We start from the raw sequence: 17,331 nt of genomic DNA on the forward strand, positions 1-17,331 counted from the left end.
GCGATTTACTAGCGATTTTCAAATGCCTTCTTAAAAACGGGCAAAAAACCACAGGGGGTGTACTTTTTTATGTTAGAGAATGTTTCACTAATGCATTATAATTATATAATTTTTAATTGGAGGAAGAAAAAAAAGATTACACTGGCGTTGCTGCCAGTTCTAGAAAAGGCATATAATGCCAAGAAAACTATGATGAGTAATAAAATATATATACATACCGATATAATTTCCGTTGTGCAATCAAAGAAGGGCTATCTCTTTCGGAAAGGGAAATACTTACAAGGTCAGATCTATAAAAACTGGAAAAACAGAGAGATTTAAGGAGTTTAAATAATGTTGGTGTAGTATTTTCGTTGGTATAATAAATTTCACAAAAAAATGAAATGAAAAACGGGGAAAAAATAAAGATCTGTTCCCGCCCGGGTTCGAACCGGGGACCTTGTGCGTGTGAAGCACACGTGATAACCGCTACACTACGGAAACTCTTGGATCTCGATCGGCTTAAGACTTTTGAAGAGCAAGCCCATAAGAGATTTCCCTTAAGATCCCAAGAAATCAAACTGTGAGCCAAATTTGAATATTATCTTTAAATGTGGAACCTCTTGAATATTTTCAATAAATTGCTACACCATAAATTGTAACCCCTAAAAACAATATTTCCACAAATTTCTATCAAAAAATGTCACTCAGGGAAAAGAAAAATTCTTTCAAACAAAAAATTTCTTCAACAAAAAAGAGAACAAAAATCTTGTTTGAGAAAGCAGCAAAAAGAATTTTAGACTTGTTCCCGCCCGGGTTCGAACCGGGGACCTTGTGCGTGTGAAGCACACGTGATAACCGCTACACTACGGAAACAACTGAAGTTCCGTCGATGCAATACTGTCCATAGGCCCCGCTCGGAGCCCGATCGGGTGGGGTTAGGCTGCCATCCACCATCGCACACGAGTACTCGTACTCGCACTCGTACCCGTACTATTATTTGCTGAAATCCGTTTGAAATCCATTTCTTCGACTTGTCATTCCACTCTTAATTAGCCCCCCTTTTGTGTTGGAGACGGAGACCGAGACCCACAGGCAGACAATTGGCTGGGCAGAGCCCCAAGGCGGCGTAGGAGGTGGAGTCGATGAGAAAGGAAAGGCATTCAAGGCATGCCTGAAACATGCTGACCAGATTATCAGACCAGAGCCAGGCCAGGAGATGGGAAATGGGATGGAGATGGAGATGGCAGATAGAGAGGGTGGTGTTTCCTTCACCTTTAAATAAATTCGAGCACGCTGATCCTTGATTAAAATTCCTATTGTCCGGGGACCCCAGAGAGACCTGCCTGACCGGCTCCTGATTTTGTTCTTTCGTTTCCCTTTTTTGTTCTGGAACGTAATTAATATGCAGGCCAGAGAACGGTCTCTAACTGCTCTGGCACTCGTTATAATTACGCATTTAAATTGGCACAAAGGTTGGCCAGAGAACCAGAGACTGGGATATATCCAAAGGAGTCTCCACCATCATCTTCAAGCTCTATGGACGAGGATGCTTCTGCCTCTCTCGAGTGGTTCCATGGGATGTGTGTGTGTGTGTGTGTATGTGTGTGGCCCCACATAAATTTGGGTCAATGGGAAAAACGTCAGAATTGAGTAATTACAACATAATTTTCAATTTTGCAGTTTACGTTGTAAATTAATTTGCGGTCGACATTCCCTTCAGCTCCCCCACCTCCTCCTGCAGCTCTCTGGCTCTGGTTCTGGCTCTGGCTCTGGCGATTTGCTTAGGCTGAATCGTGACTGGTTTTTGGGGTGGGGCCGCTCGGTCTTTCGTTGGGGAATTGATGGGGTTCGTTGGCGGGCTGTGGTGTGGTGTGGCGTGGGGTCTGCTCTGGTCTGTTGGGGATTGCACAACAATTATAACAACAATTACGGGGACGGACATGGGATTTGCTGTATACACGTATTGTGTGCTGTGTGCTTCACGGTTGGGGGTCTCTCTCTCTCTCGGTCTCTCTCAATCTGTCGCCGTTTGTTGTGCATAATTAATTTGCAGTTATTCCACTGGATCGCCTCTTATTACCCTATATCGTACCCCGCGACAGAGAGGCGGTTCGGGTCAAAGGTCAGCTAATTGTTGGCCAATAGCCAAAAACTATTTCCAGTTTAAAATATAGCCCATAGAACACAATTAACTGAATTGATTTCACATGTGTGGGGGGAAAACAGTTGATTTGCGTATTTTAAATATTCGTGTTGTAATACCCTAATTATTGTTTATTTCTACCGATTTATAGTATATTTATTGCTGAATATGATATAAATCATAAAATAATATTTTTTATACATATTCTACTCTTAGGCCATGAAAAAGTCTTTGTTTTAAACACTTTTCATATGAAGTGTAAGAAAATACTGAAATTTTCAAGGGTATTGGGTATTTTTATGCATAAAAAGGGTATTTTTCCGCCCATTTAGATCCTAAAACGATCTTCAGCTTCCTATAAAACGCTTTCAAAGGGTATCCAAAATGTTGATTGGCCTCAAAAAACTGTTGACAATTTCACAGTTGAATGGATTTTAATTGAAAGAACTAAAAGACAAGCTAGTGTCAATGACACTGCGTGGGTGGGGGGGTCGAGAGAGGGTGCGAGTAGGGTCTTTGGGGGATGGGGTAAGGGCAGGGAAAAGGCAGTTCCCAGCAGCTGTGACAAGATTCCCGGAATCATGTGGGTTGCTTGCTTATGCAAGGGCCTGGGGGCCTGGGGGGACTGAGGGGTCGATGGTGGCCGATGGTTGGTGGCGTTGCAATAAAAAATTGACCCGAAAATGTGTAACAAATGTTGTGACATATTTTCGCAACGTTTGCTCTCCGCCCCCCTCCCTGCTCGTCGTGCAAACAATTTCGAACCCGCTGCCAATGATCCTGAAAAGCGCCCAGCGCAAAAGAGTCTGAAAGGATGCTCAGAATGGGTTTTCCAAAAAAGGGAGTTTTCCGGCGCGGGGAACGGTGGTACTGGGGCGACAATGGGGTTTCGGGCAACATTTGTTTTCGGCTACATATAACAGAGGAAAACTGTGCAAAAATGAATATGAAAAGCGAAAAGAGTGGTTGGGCGAGTGTGTGTGTGTGTGTGTGTGTGTGTGTGGGGGTGTGGAAAATCTGTAACTGTAACTGCAACATGGCATGAACTTAATCTGCTGCCGATTGTTTTTCCTACGCTTTTCTCTGGCTAAAAAGAGGGGCACGTGAAGGGGGGGCAGGGAGCGGATGTTGTTGCTCAATTTGTACCCTACTTCCAAAGGGGTGGGAGGGGGGTTAGCTACTTTGAAAGCAATCCAAGTACGGCGCATTTTCCAATATTGCGGCAACAATTTTCATGGATTTTTCGCCTTCTTTTGTTTCTTTCTCTGTTTTTCTCATGAATTGTTTGTATTTGGAAACTCTTGGTATTCGTAATAATGAAACCAACAACCAGATTCGCAGCAGATTTGGGTATTCGGGACAGGGCGGCGGGGGGTGTTCATTTAATTGAAAAACAAGGCGTGGCATCAGCGGCGGCACTTAAAGCACAAATTGAGAACAGATGGAGAGCCAGTGAGCTGGGGGAGGGGGTGGGGGGAAGAGAAAAAACTTACAATAATTGCCCGCACAACAGTTTGAAAAAGCCCCAACCCCAATCCGCTACCCCGCCCCCTAATGTACTCTGGACTGGCGACTGCGGGTCTGCTCGGAGTCGACTCTTCGGTTAACTCTCATCTCAGATGATTACCATCCAGCATCCAGCATCCAGCATCCAGCATCGTATCGTCCAAGCGGCAGATAAAGTTTTGCGGAACCACTTAATGGGTTATTTATAGAGTTTTCCACCCACCCTCCATCCGCCAGGCACCGAACTCCGAAAAAGTCTCTGAGTGCCGAAAACTAATTAAATTATACAATCAGAAATTTTTGCGTAAACAATGCAGTAAATAATATGTTTTTTGTGTACTACCGGACGGTACTGGACGGTACTGTGGGGGGAAGGGGGCAAGAATTTAACCAGAAGTTTAATTTACTTTCAAAATATGAAGTACGAAAACATACTTGCAGAAGGGAGAAAGTTTTCTCTCCGCCTCTCGGAGGCTTAGGTTTTTTTCAGCCCCGAACTTTTTGAGTTAATATTTGTTTAAAACAAATATGGAAGAGGTATCTTCCTTAAAGAGAGAGAGAGAAGGTAATATACGAAGGAGAAAGAATTCGTAAACCCCAATTGAACCCCCAATAACGATCAAAAAACTTTATCGTATAACACTTAGTGGTCTTAGGACCTCTCCTGCACAAAAAAAAATAAATAAAAATTTCAGAAAATTTGCAAAAATACCAGAAAATACCAAAAAACCACACAATACAAAAATATATACAAAATAATACAAAATATCGAAAAATAACAACCATACAAAAAACCAATGATAAAACAAAATACAAAACATATACAAAATACCAAAAACTACTGATTATACTGCTAATATAAAACAATACAGAAAAAATCCAACAATAAAAATTCCAATAATAAGACAAACCAATAAATATATACAAAATACTGAAAAAATACCAACAACTACCAAAAATTGCTGAATATACAAAAATAAAACAATGCAAAAATACAAAAATAAAATAAATTTAAAAATATGAACAAAATACTAAAAAAAATACCAGAAACTACAAAAAATGAAAAAATATCGAAAAATACCAACAATACCAAGAAATACCAATGTTAAATAAAAATATAAATACTACACACTATAAAAATAAAAATGTACCAGCAACTTTTCGTACTTGTTAGGTATACAAAAAATACAAATAGTATCATTAAAATGACAAAAAAAATGATAAAAGTTGTAGAAATAATCATTTTCTATTCTTAATTCAATATTCGCATTATTCGAGATCCCAAAACAACTTTCTCTTTGATTCGCGCAGAAAACCTCTCCAGAATAAACCATGACCCCTACCTGTATGAACGATAGCCTTTCTTGCTTCTTGGAGACATTCGAATGAATAAACCAAAAGCACAAATTAAATTATATTATTTTCAAAAATCATCAACTATCACTTTACTCTAGTCTACCAGTGGCAGATACAAATGTATATGGTGATAGTGGAAAGCAATAGAATATGATATCTCATTTGCACAAAGCCCCAACCCCGCAACCCCGCAACCCCGCAACCCTGCAACCCCCATGACAATGAAACGTTGAGACGATGCGAGAGATATCTCAAATTCTCAAAAGACAAATATGTCTCACAAATCATACTCGTAGTCGTATTGTTGTCTAAGACCACACCCAGTCTCTCTGCCCCTTTCCCCCCCTCCTTTTGTGTGCTATATATAGTGGCTATATTTATATCAATTTGAATGATATACAAATTTGTATTGTAAACATCTTGGGAGACTATAAACAAGTCCTGGAGGAGGAGGAGGAGGAGGAGGAGGAGGTGGAGGGGCAGACTGTAACCCGATATAAGGATGGTTGCAATTTCTCGCCAATTTCCTTTGTGTCCTGCAGCATACACCATACACTTCTTTCCATTTGCTATTCCGTACACCACATATCTTCTCTCTTGTGTATATGTATGTGCTCTGGCCGCCATGGCGACCTTTTCATTGGGATCTTCTCTGCTGCTGCCTCATCATCGTGTTATCTGTGTATACACCCCGCAAGCAGGACATCGGCCATGGAGGCCGCCCCTTCCATGTGAGTGTGGAGAGACCATGGAAACGCATTACCCACCTGGCGATATCCTGCCCCCCTCCTCTGCGAAGCCTCCTCCGTTGCAGGTTGCATTATGCGGGAGGGGGGGGGGGGGGGGGGACACAATCCACGGACAACAGAGTCGTCTACCTTGTTCTCCTGCTGATGCTGATGCTGCTGCTGCTCCTTCAGCTGAGGGCAACGCAAAAACCAATAAGTCAAATGACCAAAAAGGCTTAACAGACCATGACGAAAAAAAAAGCAACGAAAAGGAAAGAGTGGAGAGTGGCAAGTGGAAATGTGTGTGTGCGGTGGGGCGGGGCGGGGCGGGGCGGGACGGGAAAACAACAGCAGCGTGAAGCTGAAAATCAAGAGAAAATCAGCAAAAAAAAAAAATTAAAAAAAAAGAATACGGCACGACACGAGGGGGAAAAAGGAAAAGAAAATGAATAAAGAACAAGGAAAATCGAAAAACTATACCTGAAATATAACGACTAGGAGATGCTCTTGCAGGAAAGAAAACTATGAAAGGAATGAAAGTAGAGATGGGAGAGGGAGTAAAAGGTGCCTTCGATTGAGGGAGGAATAAGTCAAATGAGGGTTTCTTGTCTAAGGAATTTAATTTTCATTGATTTTTGGTAGAAAGATCGTAAAAAGTATCTAAAAATCCTGCATTTAATGAGAAATTTGTAAGTATTTTATATTTCTAAGAATCAAAGTCAGAACACAATTCGAAGCCAAAACGACTCCTATTCAAGTTTCAATCAATCTTTCGCTTTTCTTGTATGCCACGTGTCATGCAGCAGCTTTCCTCGGCCACAGATCGGTTAGATCCCTCCATTATACCCTGTACATTCCTCTACCTTGTCCACTCCCTTGACAATTATTGAAATAATATTCCATCATTTCATCTGTTGTTGACTTCTTCCGAATGAATGGCTTACCTTTTGCGATTCCTTCCACAAACCGTAAAGAAATCCCCCTTAAAGCCTTAAACTACTGCAAATTGCATTGAAAATCTTTGAGACTCGGCTTTGAAACCAAAGTATAAATCTCATTGTTGACTGTTTGCTGCCGTGATTGCCGTATAAGAGTCGAGAGATATACGAGCTACGAGTAAAACTGAGAGAAAGGGAGGGGGGAGGTTGGGCTAGGGCTGGGGCTGGGGCTGGGGCAGGGGCTGGGGCCGATGGATGTCCCATTTGTGCCAAGTGTGTGACAATAAAATGTTTACTGATAGCCCATACCCATTCGCCGGAGACAGGAGGCAGGCAGAACAGCCAGGAAAAGCAATTGAATGTGGCACAAAGTGCTCTATCGGTGGCAGGGACTGTGCGAGGGTGCCATCTATTAGAAAAGGTTACCCAGGCCAAGGGAAAAGGAGAGTCCGTCGACTATTATAAATAATAAATGCTGACTGGTCAGCCAAAAGCCGCCCCACACTCGCCCCCAAGGCGCAACTTTCAGCCAGGAAAAAAAAATAAATAAAAATAAGAAAGACAAAAACAATTTGCTGTCGCTGGAAAAACCCCATTCTCCATTCTCCATTCTTCATCCTGCATCTTTGACTCGGGATTGGGTTTCGGTCTGGCTGTGGCTCTGGCTCTGGGTCTTGGCTTTGGGGAGGTGTTTTTCCGGCTCACGCGCCTCCTGGCTCATAAATCTCGGTGTTTGCCAGAGAAAGAAATAAAGCTAAGCGTGGGTCTGTCCTCCCTGCCATTCCGTGTCCTGTGTCCGTGTGTCCGTGTGGCACCTGGCAAATTGATTTGTTGGTTTATTTGGTATGCCAGTAGGAGGGGGACACCCCCTTTCCTTCGTAAATTTCAGGTGTGCCGCCTGTTTGTGTCATAAAATACGAGCCAGCATGAACTGTAGCATAGTGAAGTGTCCTTGTTGGTCCTCCAGCGGCTCCTGCGATGAAATGACATTACGATGAAGTTAAGCAGCAAGCAATTTTCAATTGAAAAGTATCCTGGCGGCTCCGTTCCTTAACCAACCAACCACTTAATGCCCTTTAATTTAAATCAATCAATCAATCAATCCAGAGCCAGAGCCAGAACCAGAGCCAGAGCCATAGTCAGAGCCAGCTGCTGTCAGTCAGGCTCCCATTTTTGCCTCTCATTTTGGGCATAGTTTTTGCCTTAGGCCAAGGGGCAGGGCTTTCCGGGGGCTCTGATTTTAAGCAGCTTAAGCAGCCTTCGGTTCAATGACCATTCTCCCTCTCCCTCTCCCTCTCGCTCCCTCTCTTTGGGTCTCACTCTTAAGCTACTTAATTTATTTGGCAAGCGATTTTCCCTTTTGTCTTTACCTATCTTTCCTCTTAAATCTAAATATATATGTATATACTATAGTCAGTGCCGCTCTGTGTTTAGGTTAAGACAATTTAAAGTGGCCCCAAAATTGAAATCAAATCAAATCATTTCCACCCCCCACCCCAACCCAGAGGGGACTCCAGTGACCTGAATTTGAGGGCCTCCTCAGCCTCCCTCTGGCGCATTCGAATGTGTGTGCGTGTGCCCAACGGAGTGTGTATCTGTGTATCTGTGTGCTGTACAAAGGGATTTTGGTCAAGACTTAAGATACATTTAAGGGGCAAACAAGCCATGAAAGGGCTGTAGGATAGAGATTTTCTGCAATATTTAAAAGGGAAAGGCAATTATAGTTCTATTTTTGAATGAGTGACCTTTCCAGCTACCGCTCTCTCTCTGCCAAGCACTTGTATCTTATGGATACATTATGTAAATATAGATTTCCAAAGATTAAAACCATCTTTTGATAGAAGAGGGGGGTTTTGCCTAGACAAAAATGTTCCACGAAGGAGGTTCTCTGATTTTGCCGGATTTTCTCATATTTTTCACAGTTGAAGCTCTTTTATTTATGGGAAATCTTGTGGATATGTGGGGAAATTATGAAGTTAAACACTGTCAAACACTGTCCCATTCGTTCAACTATTATTTGCCATTTTTGGAACACCCTTTTTTCTTTAAACATTTCCTCAATATTTCCCCCCCTGAAACCCGCACCAATCTCCACCCCTTTCACTCTCACTCTCTCCCTGTGATTGCTGTGACCTTTTTTTGGGGGGACGTTTCTGTTTTCTGTTTTCTGGAATGCCCTTGCAATCAAAGGCTTTGCATTGCCTGCATGACCTGCATTGGGGAAATGTCATCATTTACCTAACAAAATCTTTCAATATTTCATGACGCAATCAATAAACGTGCACCAGCAACAACCACAAGCCACGTGCCACGTGCCACTAACAATGCACATAAGTTTTCAGATACATTTCAAGCTGGAGGGGGAAGGTGGGGCTGGCCTGATTGGCATTCTTAACCCCCCGCCCACACAGGGAGGCGGTGGGCTTTGCTGACATTTAGCTACAATTCGTTCTGCAATTCGTTTCACCTGCATATTTGGCCAATAAATTGGGCTTCCAGGAGCCAGGCAGGCAGGCAGGTCCTTCCATTTGCCGTGTGTGTGTGTGTGTGCCTTATCCTAACTCCCATCAGTGGCAGTGGCGCCGCCATTGCAGGTGCACTCCTATCGCTGCAGCAGAAAAATGTCAAAGTTCAATGTGCAATTTAAATGCAACACTCTCTGAGGTTCCTTGTGCCGACAAACCGAAAAAGAAAGATGAATAGAAATTGCAAACAATTTGTATTTAAATTTTTGTGTGAGTCTGCCGCATGGTTGCATGCCACCTGCGGCTGTTTTTAATTGGCAAATAAAAATGCGCAAACACGAAAAAAGGATATATATATGTACATATATATATATATATTTTTTTGTGAGCGGAAATGCAAAAATGCAGATATGCTCGCGATTCCAAAAATTGAAATTTATGTGAAAAAATCAAGCGGCCCACCAAAAAAAAACACAAAAAGCCAAAGAAAACACAGACACACACGCCCAGGGGATTCTTTTCGAGGAAATCCCATGGCTGACAGAGCAGAACAGGAAGCATCGATTATTCAAAAACATCCGCAATTGGGAGGAGGACGAGTCGTCCTTATCCAACAATGGAGCGCCATCTACCACACCCCCCCACCCCCCAACGCCAGCGCCATCTATGCACGCAGTTTGTCAAAAATTTAATTCAATTTTTTCGGAATCAGAATTTATGGAGGAGTCCGTGGGAGGTGTAAAGGCATGAACATTGGTGGAAAACGTGGGGCTGTGTGGATACCAAATATTGTAGGGAAAAAGATCGAATTTAGATGAAGAATAGGAAGGAATATATATCAATGATATATGTACTCCAAGATGGTGCTTTCCACCTCGCTTTGCCTCTCAGGCCTCTAAATATTTAAGCCACCTTTTGATTCAATTGTCCCAAACTTTTCTTCAACATTTTCCCACTCTAAGTGTCTCCAATCTGTCTCTTTTTCTGCCTCTTAAGTACTACCAGATCTTAAAAGATGAGCTAAAAGGTTAGTATAGGATTATGTGGGATATACAATTTACTTCAAGAAAGCTTATGACCTCTCATGTTCTGAGTCACTTGTGCCTCGAAAAAAAAACATTTCGACTAGTTCTATTTCCTTAGAGAAGGGATCTCTAAATATTATCTCTAGTATTGGGCAAGTTTTGATGGTAAGCAGTTGAAATGTTGAACCATTAGAGTACTTTTCTAACAGAGTATATATGGAAATTCGTAGACTAATTTGTGGTGTTTCTTCAATACATATTTTAGGGAACAAACTAATATGTTAAGAGTGCCCTTAATCTATGATTTTCAGGGAATAAACTGTAGACAAACTCTCATATTTGGAGTAGCCCCAATCCAAAGCATTTGGCGACATATACCTTTGAAATATCCCTGCCGAAAACCTCTGCCTCTCCGAATACTTTAAGAATCCCAAACTATCTCTACAGCTGTGATTGATCTCTGATTTCTATTCGCAAATCCACTGCCAACAATCACTTCAATTACCTCTCATATATCCAGGGTATCCTGCCATTGAGTTTCCTGTTTCATAGGACCCCTTTTTATCCTCATTGCCGGACTGGCGGCTGTGCCTGCCTGTCGTTTTAGTGTCTATTGTCGCGTGTGCTGTGGGCTGTGAGCTGTGAGCATCCACACATCGACACATTGATAGGTTCATCCTGTCGCCAGTGGCTGGCAGTGTCCTGTATCCTCTCAGCTCCTTTTTTGCGCCTTTTTCTCATTCATATGCATGACGATGTGTCCATTTTTGTGGCTTGTCATTAATGCATAAAAAATGCTAATGGGCCGGCGTTTATGTCAACGCTTTCGGGCCTGGCCAGGGCACAAAAAAAAGGTGCAAACTGTTTGTTGGCTGTTTGCTTGCTTGTTGCTTGTGTTTGGCCCCTCCCTCGTTTTGTGGTAGTTCCGTGTTCTGTTGCTTGTTGTTTCGGGATGTTCAGGACGGCGACTGGGAGGCAACAAAATGCTTGTCGTAATGCCTTTTAAATGAAGTTGTGCGCCATTTGCCATTTGAAGTTTTTGGCACTGCCGATGCGAGTGCCGAGTGCCGAGTGCGACTCCCCCCCTCCCCCGGACCGTCCCACTCCGTAACCCTGTTCCTCCTGTTTTGGCCATGTTTTGGCCGTTTGCAATGATGGCCACCAAATTGAGTTTGGCTTTCGTGGTGAGTGGTTTTCTTCCTGTTGATCCTTTTTTGGTTTTCTTTCTGGGATAAGCTGCAATGTCAGGGATTGGGGCCATGCCCCTTTGCCCATGCTGGTGGGTGTAATGCCGGAAAGGGTTCTTATGGGTAATTGTGTGTGGATGGCTTTCGTATTAAGAGAACACAGATAGAGAGAGAGAGAGAGAGAGCGAGAGAGACATCGTGTCCTTGCTAGATTGTGTTTATGAATGGAAACGATAAGGCGGGACATTTGTGCTCCATATTCGAGTGCGATTCCAATGAAGATTGAAACGAAATCCCCGGCCAAAGGTTGCCCTCCTCCAGATACTCGTAGAGTTTCGAACCCTTTAAACACTTTTGGCCTTGCTTCGACTGATTGCATCGCAGGAGAGCGTGATTATGGGTCTTTAAGTGGAATATTGTAAGTGTTTCTTGGGGATATATCGCGTTGCGGAGAGTCCTGAACCTGCCCAGAAAAGTGTCCTCAGGGCTGTTCACTTTGTCCTCCCCCGAGGCAGAGCTCTGTTCTCCGACTTAAGTTCCTAATTCCATCAATAATCTCTTAAAAAAGCACTTGGAAGGCCAGACCATCTATAAATCTGTATTTCAAGCAGTCTTGAACGTTTTGTCGAGGCACAACCATCGATGTTTCTTAAGTTACAAATTTATTGAATGTTTCTTTCTTGATTACTCTCCCCAAACCGACTTTGGACACAATGATTTGGCTATCGCTGTCTATCTATCGCTGTTCATCACTGTCCATAGCTGTCAATCGCTGGCTATCTCTGTCTATCGCTGCCTATCGCTGTCCATCGCTGTCTATCGCTATCTATCGCTGTCTATCGCTGTCAACCGCTGTCAATCGCTGTCTATCTCTGACTATCGCTGTCTATCGCTTCCTATCGCTATCTATCGCTGTCTATCGCTGTCTATCGTTGTCTATCTCTGACTATCGCTGCCTATCGCTCCCTATCGCTATCCATCCCTGCCTATCGCTTTCCATCGCAATCCATCGCAGTCCATCGCTATCTATCGCTGTCCATCGCTGCCTATCGCTATCCATCGCTGTTCATCGTTGTCTTCGGCTGTCTATTGCTATTTATTGCTGTCTATCGCTGTCTATCGATATCTTCTGTTATCGATTGGCCTTCCATTTTGCTATCCCTTCTCTCCCCTCGTTTGCCAAAAAATACAAAGAAAACTTTAAGAATTTCCCTTTGTCTTTTCGATTGCGAAAGTGTTGCCCCACAGTGGGGTCTGTGGTGCGCCTTAGGAAATCAACGATCTGGATCCGACCATTAACGCTTCTCTTTATGGGTGCCCCCTCTCGCTGGCACCTCTCTTTGTGCCCCATCCTGCACTCCAATACATAGGCAGATGCGTGTGTGCGTGGAGGCTTCTTCTGTGTTTGTTTTGGCCACGGATTTAAGTGTTATCGGGGCGTCGACATCGCTAGCGCGTAACACGAAAATTGTTCAGCCAATGCGCCAAAAAAACGCTGTTTGCCTTCGTCCTCTTTGCCCTGAAGCGGTGTTCTTCTGCTGTCTGCTCCCCTTCTGCCCTGAAGCGTTCTCCGGCCCCTTCTGCTCTGAAGCGTTGTCCCCTGCCCCTCCACCCTGAAGCTTTGTTCTCCCCCTTCTGCCCTGAAGCTTTGTCTCCTGCCCCTTCTGCCCCTGAAGCGACCTATGACCAGAGGCAAAGCAAACTAAAAATCCCCTGAAGGACATCGCAGCGTACCCCCCGCGAAACGAGTCAAGTGGAGTGGAGTTCATTTCATCAACGGCTGCGTTATTGCACTGGCGGTTGTGTCTGGGGCAAGGCCACACAGCAGAATGGGGTGTCAGGCGGCAGAATGGGGTGGCAGATGGTGGCAGCGGAATGATTGGTGGTTAGAGGCCGGGCACCAGGGACCGCAGTCAAAATGGCAATTTATCATTTTGTATTTAAGCGAGTTGCAGGTGAGAAGAGAGAGAGAGAGAGAGAGAGAGGGAGGGAGAGATGGGGACGTGGAAGCCGTGGAAAGCCAAAAAACCAGTGTGGAAAACCCAAATGAAAAAGCCCAAACCAAAACGAAACGAAATGAAAGGCAGGCCCTGCCGCTGACTGCCATGTGGGCCATGCCACGTATTTTTAGATACTAACAAGTGATAAAAGGCAAACCACGTAGGCCTCCCCGTGCCCAGGCCAGCCATCCTTCAAACATCCTGCAACCATCACACACGGATGGATTGCTAGATTGCTGGATTGCCGGATGGATGGCTGGCTGGCTGGCTGGCTGGCTGGCTGGCTGCCTGGCAGTGATGACTGACTGACTGACTGACTGCCTGACACCTCTACGGGGATGGCGCAAAAAAGGAGAACCGAGAACCGAGAACCCTGGGCTAAAGGCCCTGACGCGGCATTCCTTAACTGCGTATCCATCAATGTCGCTGCTGCTCCTTCGGCTCCTTCTGCTGCTGCTGCTGCTACTGCTGCTGACGTGCCTGCATTAAACCTACACACAAAAGGAGAAAACCAGGAGACAGACAGCCCAAAAAAGAAGAAATTGAAAGGCTTTTTATAGGCAGAAGCACACATCCTACGTCGTACAGCCTCCATCCTTCAGCCAAGCAGAAGCTGCTAAATTTTTTGGCAATTCAATTGATGGCTGGCGCCCCCCTTCCCTCCCCCCCACCCCTCAAGGCATTTGCTTTGAAATGCTCCGTACGCCACTTGGCTTCTGCTTCCTGTTCCACAGCTACTCCTGGGCCTCCCCCTGCTGCTCCACTTCTATCAGTCCTGCCACTCCTTGTAGTCCTGCCACCTCTGCTCCTGCTGCTCCTGCTGCTCCTTCCGAGGGCCTCGTTCTCCTTCGCTCTCTGAGAGATGCGTGGTTTATTAGCTGATCCCATCGTCTTGACAAGCTACTTTTGACACGCCGCACCCCGCTGCTGCCCCTCGCCCAACGCCCCACGCCCCCACAACAAATACAGGAAGTCTTAGGCGGTAATTTACTTTTCAGCGCTTCACTCGGCAAATTATGCAAGACTCTCCCCCAACCAGATCCTGCCTCATGCCCCAGCAGTGTCTGCCCTGAATTATGGTGGCAGCTTAAAGTTTCCTCTTCCCGGCTCTCCCCTTCTCTTCTCTGGCAGAGCATTAGAAGTTTTTCAAGTGCTTTGTGAATTCTTTTGGTTTTCGTGTTTTCTTTTTTCTATACAAAAAATTGAAATAAAAAAAATATAAAAAAGACAAATTCTGAATGAGAATAATCCAACAAAATCTAACTGAAAGATGGGCCTTAATATATCTCCGGGCCACAAAGACCCCAATTATAAGCTGGGTTGAGAAAGGGGAGGCTTACAAGAGGGGTTTGGGGGTGGCTTTTCAAGGGAAATGATAGATGCAATCCAAATACAATTTGTAGACATTTTTTCATAGGAAATACTCGTTTTAGGCAATCAAAATATAAATTTTTGGGATTTTAATGAATTAATTTGAAGAGAAAAATGGAATAAAAAAAATGTATTATGAATTCTTTGCAGTTAGGACATCTTTGGATATTATTTAGCCCAATTAGGGAGTCCTCTTTGACTTTCTGAGGCAGTTGTCATATAGAAAAGTGTGTGTTTTCCCATCTGTAAGGAAAAAAAAAACAATTATAGCTTGTTAAGGAATGAAACATATAGAAAAGTGTCCTTTAACGATTCCTTAGGTACGTCCTATATAGCAAAGTGTCCGTTTTTCACTCTTTTAGTAATAAAACAATTGAAAAATTTAAATTTAGGCTTGTTAAGCATGAAACTTAGAAATGTGTCCTTCAACAATGCTCTACGAACTCTATATATAGAAAAGTGTTATTTTTAACCTTCTTAAGAAATGAAACACATAAAAAACCCACTGTTTTCTATTCTAAAAGAGCAAAATACATAAAAACACATCTTTCTCTATTCCAAATGAATAAATAACATACAAAAAGCACAGTTTTCTCTTCTAAAACAATCAAATACACAAAAGAGTACATGATTTCCTCTTTTTAACAAAGAAAAAATATAGAAAACTCAAGCTCAAAGCATTTTTTTTGGACGTTGACATGCAATGACTGCATCTAACAAGAGGCGATGCAATTACTGCACCGTCAAGTGGCCCGTGTGACACCAGCAGAAGGCTGTTACGCGCGGATCCCAGGCAAAACGCAGCCCTCCTCCCGCCCAACCGACCGAGGGGCGCTGCCGCATGACGCGCGGTGCGTAGCCGAACCAAACGCGAGCATGCAAGAAAGATAGATATTAGACTAACCTTCGAGGAAAATTAGCACTAAACTTATTAAGAAATTAAGCATGCAATAAAATACAAAATACAAATACCACTACAATTACTAATTACTAGAAAGGTGTGTAAGGATTAGTAATTTAATAAGAGGAAGAGAATTAGTGGAGGATATAATATGGTAGAGGGAATTATAATCCGAGCATAAGACCCTAAACGGTTCATGCAAGGAATAATTCGATCTACAAAGTGGAAGGAACAACGGTATAAAGTTTCTAGTCAGTCTAATAGGAATCGTGAAGTTTATGCGGCTCAACAGATCAGGGCTGTCTATGTCACCCCTGATCAAGTTGTGCATAAATATCACACCAAGCATTTTTCTACGGTTAACTAAGGATGGGAGGTTTACTAATAATAGTCTACTAGAGTAAGATGGGAGTCTTACACCCGCATCCCAGTTAAGGCCCCGCAGAGCAAAGAGTAAAAAGTTTTTCTGTACTGATTCTATACGGTCCTGGTGTACTTTGTACTGAGGGCACCATACACAGGAGCCGTATTCTAGGATCGGACGAACAAGCGAGGTATAGAGAGTCTTTGTTATATAGGGGTCGTCAAATTCCTTTGACCACCTCTTTATAAACCCAAGCACGCCCATGGCCTTATTTACCATGGTAGAAATGTGTTCGGAAAACTTTAACTTGGGATCTAACATAACACCCAGATCATCCACCAGGGTAATTCTCTCAAGAGAACCCCCAAATAGGGTGTAGGGAGCCAACAAAGGGTTAGAACGATGAAATGTCATAACTTTGCATTTCGAGGCATTAAGGTGTAACAAGTTTGCACAACACCATGACTGAAAGCTATTGAGATCGGATTGCAAGCGAGAATGAAATGAAATGTCCTTGTACTGGACACAGAGTTTAACATCATCCGCATACATACATAAGTACTCGAGAGTATGTTAATACTGAAGGCAAGTCATTAATAAAGAGTGTGAAGAGTAAGGGGCCTAGATGGCTGCCCTGTGGTACTCCCGAAGAAACCTTTACTGGTAAAGAGAGGGAGTTTTTGAAGAGGACTCTTTGAGACCTAGAACAAAGATAGCTAGAAATCCATCTCAGGAGGTTGGGCGGAAACCCTAAAAGGTCAAGTTTATGTGCTAAAAGGGAATGGTTTACAGAGTCGAATGCTTTACTAAAGTCGGTGTAAATAACATCCGTCTGTAAGTTACCTTGAAAGCCTTTAATAATGAAAGAGGTAAACTCTAACAAGTTCGTGGTGGTTGATCGCCGCCTTATAAATCCATGCTGAGTTGGAGATATAAGTGACTTGCAGAGATGTTGCAAGTGCGGAGTTAAAACCTTCTCAAACAATTTGGGAATAGCGGATAACTTTGCTATACCTCTATAATTTTTTGCTTCAGACTTGCTACCTTTTTTATGGAGAGGAATTATAAACGATTCCTTCCAGATTGGGGGGAAGCAAGAGGAATCAATGGACAGGGTGAATAGTTTAAGCAATGGTCCACACAGAGCCTCGGCGCAGTACCTGAGTACACAACCTGGAACCCCGTCTGGACCCGGTGAAAACACCGGCTTAACTAGTCGAAGATCTTGAAGTAGGGAATATTCATTTAACAAGGGACTGAAAATGCCGTTCGACCTCGGTAATCCGTATGGGTACGGTTGACCAGAGTAGCGTTCCTCAGAATAGGTGGTTTGGAAAAACTGGGCAAAAAGATCGGCAATTGCCT

General features: G+C 43.5%; 1 protein-coding gene, 1 long non-coding RNA gene and 2 other non-coding genes across 4 annotated transcripts in view; 1 reads left to right on the forward strand and 3 right to left on the reverse strand.

The window, feature by feature from the left end:
• Positions 1 to 9,324, reverse strand: part of LOC117184246 (uncharacterized) — a 19,898-nt gene extending 10,574 nt beyond the window's left edge. Inside the window, exons 1-2 of the long non-coding RNA XR_004469541.1 lie at positions 9,121 to 9,324; positions 219 to 299 (exon numbers count right to left, since the gene is read on the reverse strand). This is a non-coding gene — a long non-coding RNA (uncharacterized lncRNA). The remainder of the gene's footprint in view (positions 1 to 218; positions 300 to 9,120) is intronic.
• Positions 1 to 17,331, forward strand: part of Naam (Nicotinamide amidase) — a 39,405-nt gene that overhangs the window by 744 nt on the left and 21,330 nt on the right. The window lies entirely within an intron of this gene.
• Positions 411 to 483, reverse strand: TRNAV-CAC (transfer RNA valine (anticodon CAC)). Its single transcript has one exon. It is a non-coding gene; the product is annotated as a tRNA-Val (tRNA).
• Positions 783 to 855, reverse strand: TRNAV-CAC (transfer RNA valine (anticodon CAC)). Its single transcript has one exon. It is a non-coding gene; the product is annotated as a tRNA-Val (tRNA).

This window comes from Drosophila pseudoobscura, chromosome 2, assembly GCF_009870125.1.
Source record: "Drosophila pseudoobscura strain MV-25-SWS-2005 chromosome 2, UCI_Dpse_MV25, whole genome shotgun sequence".
NCBI lineage: Eukaryota > Metazoa > Arthropoda > Insecta > Diptera > Drosophilidae > Drosophila > Drosophila pseudoobscura.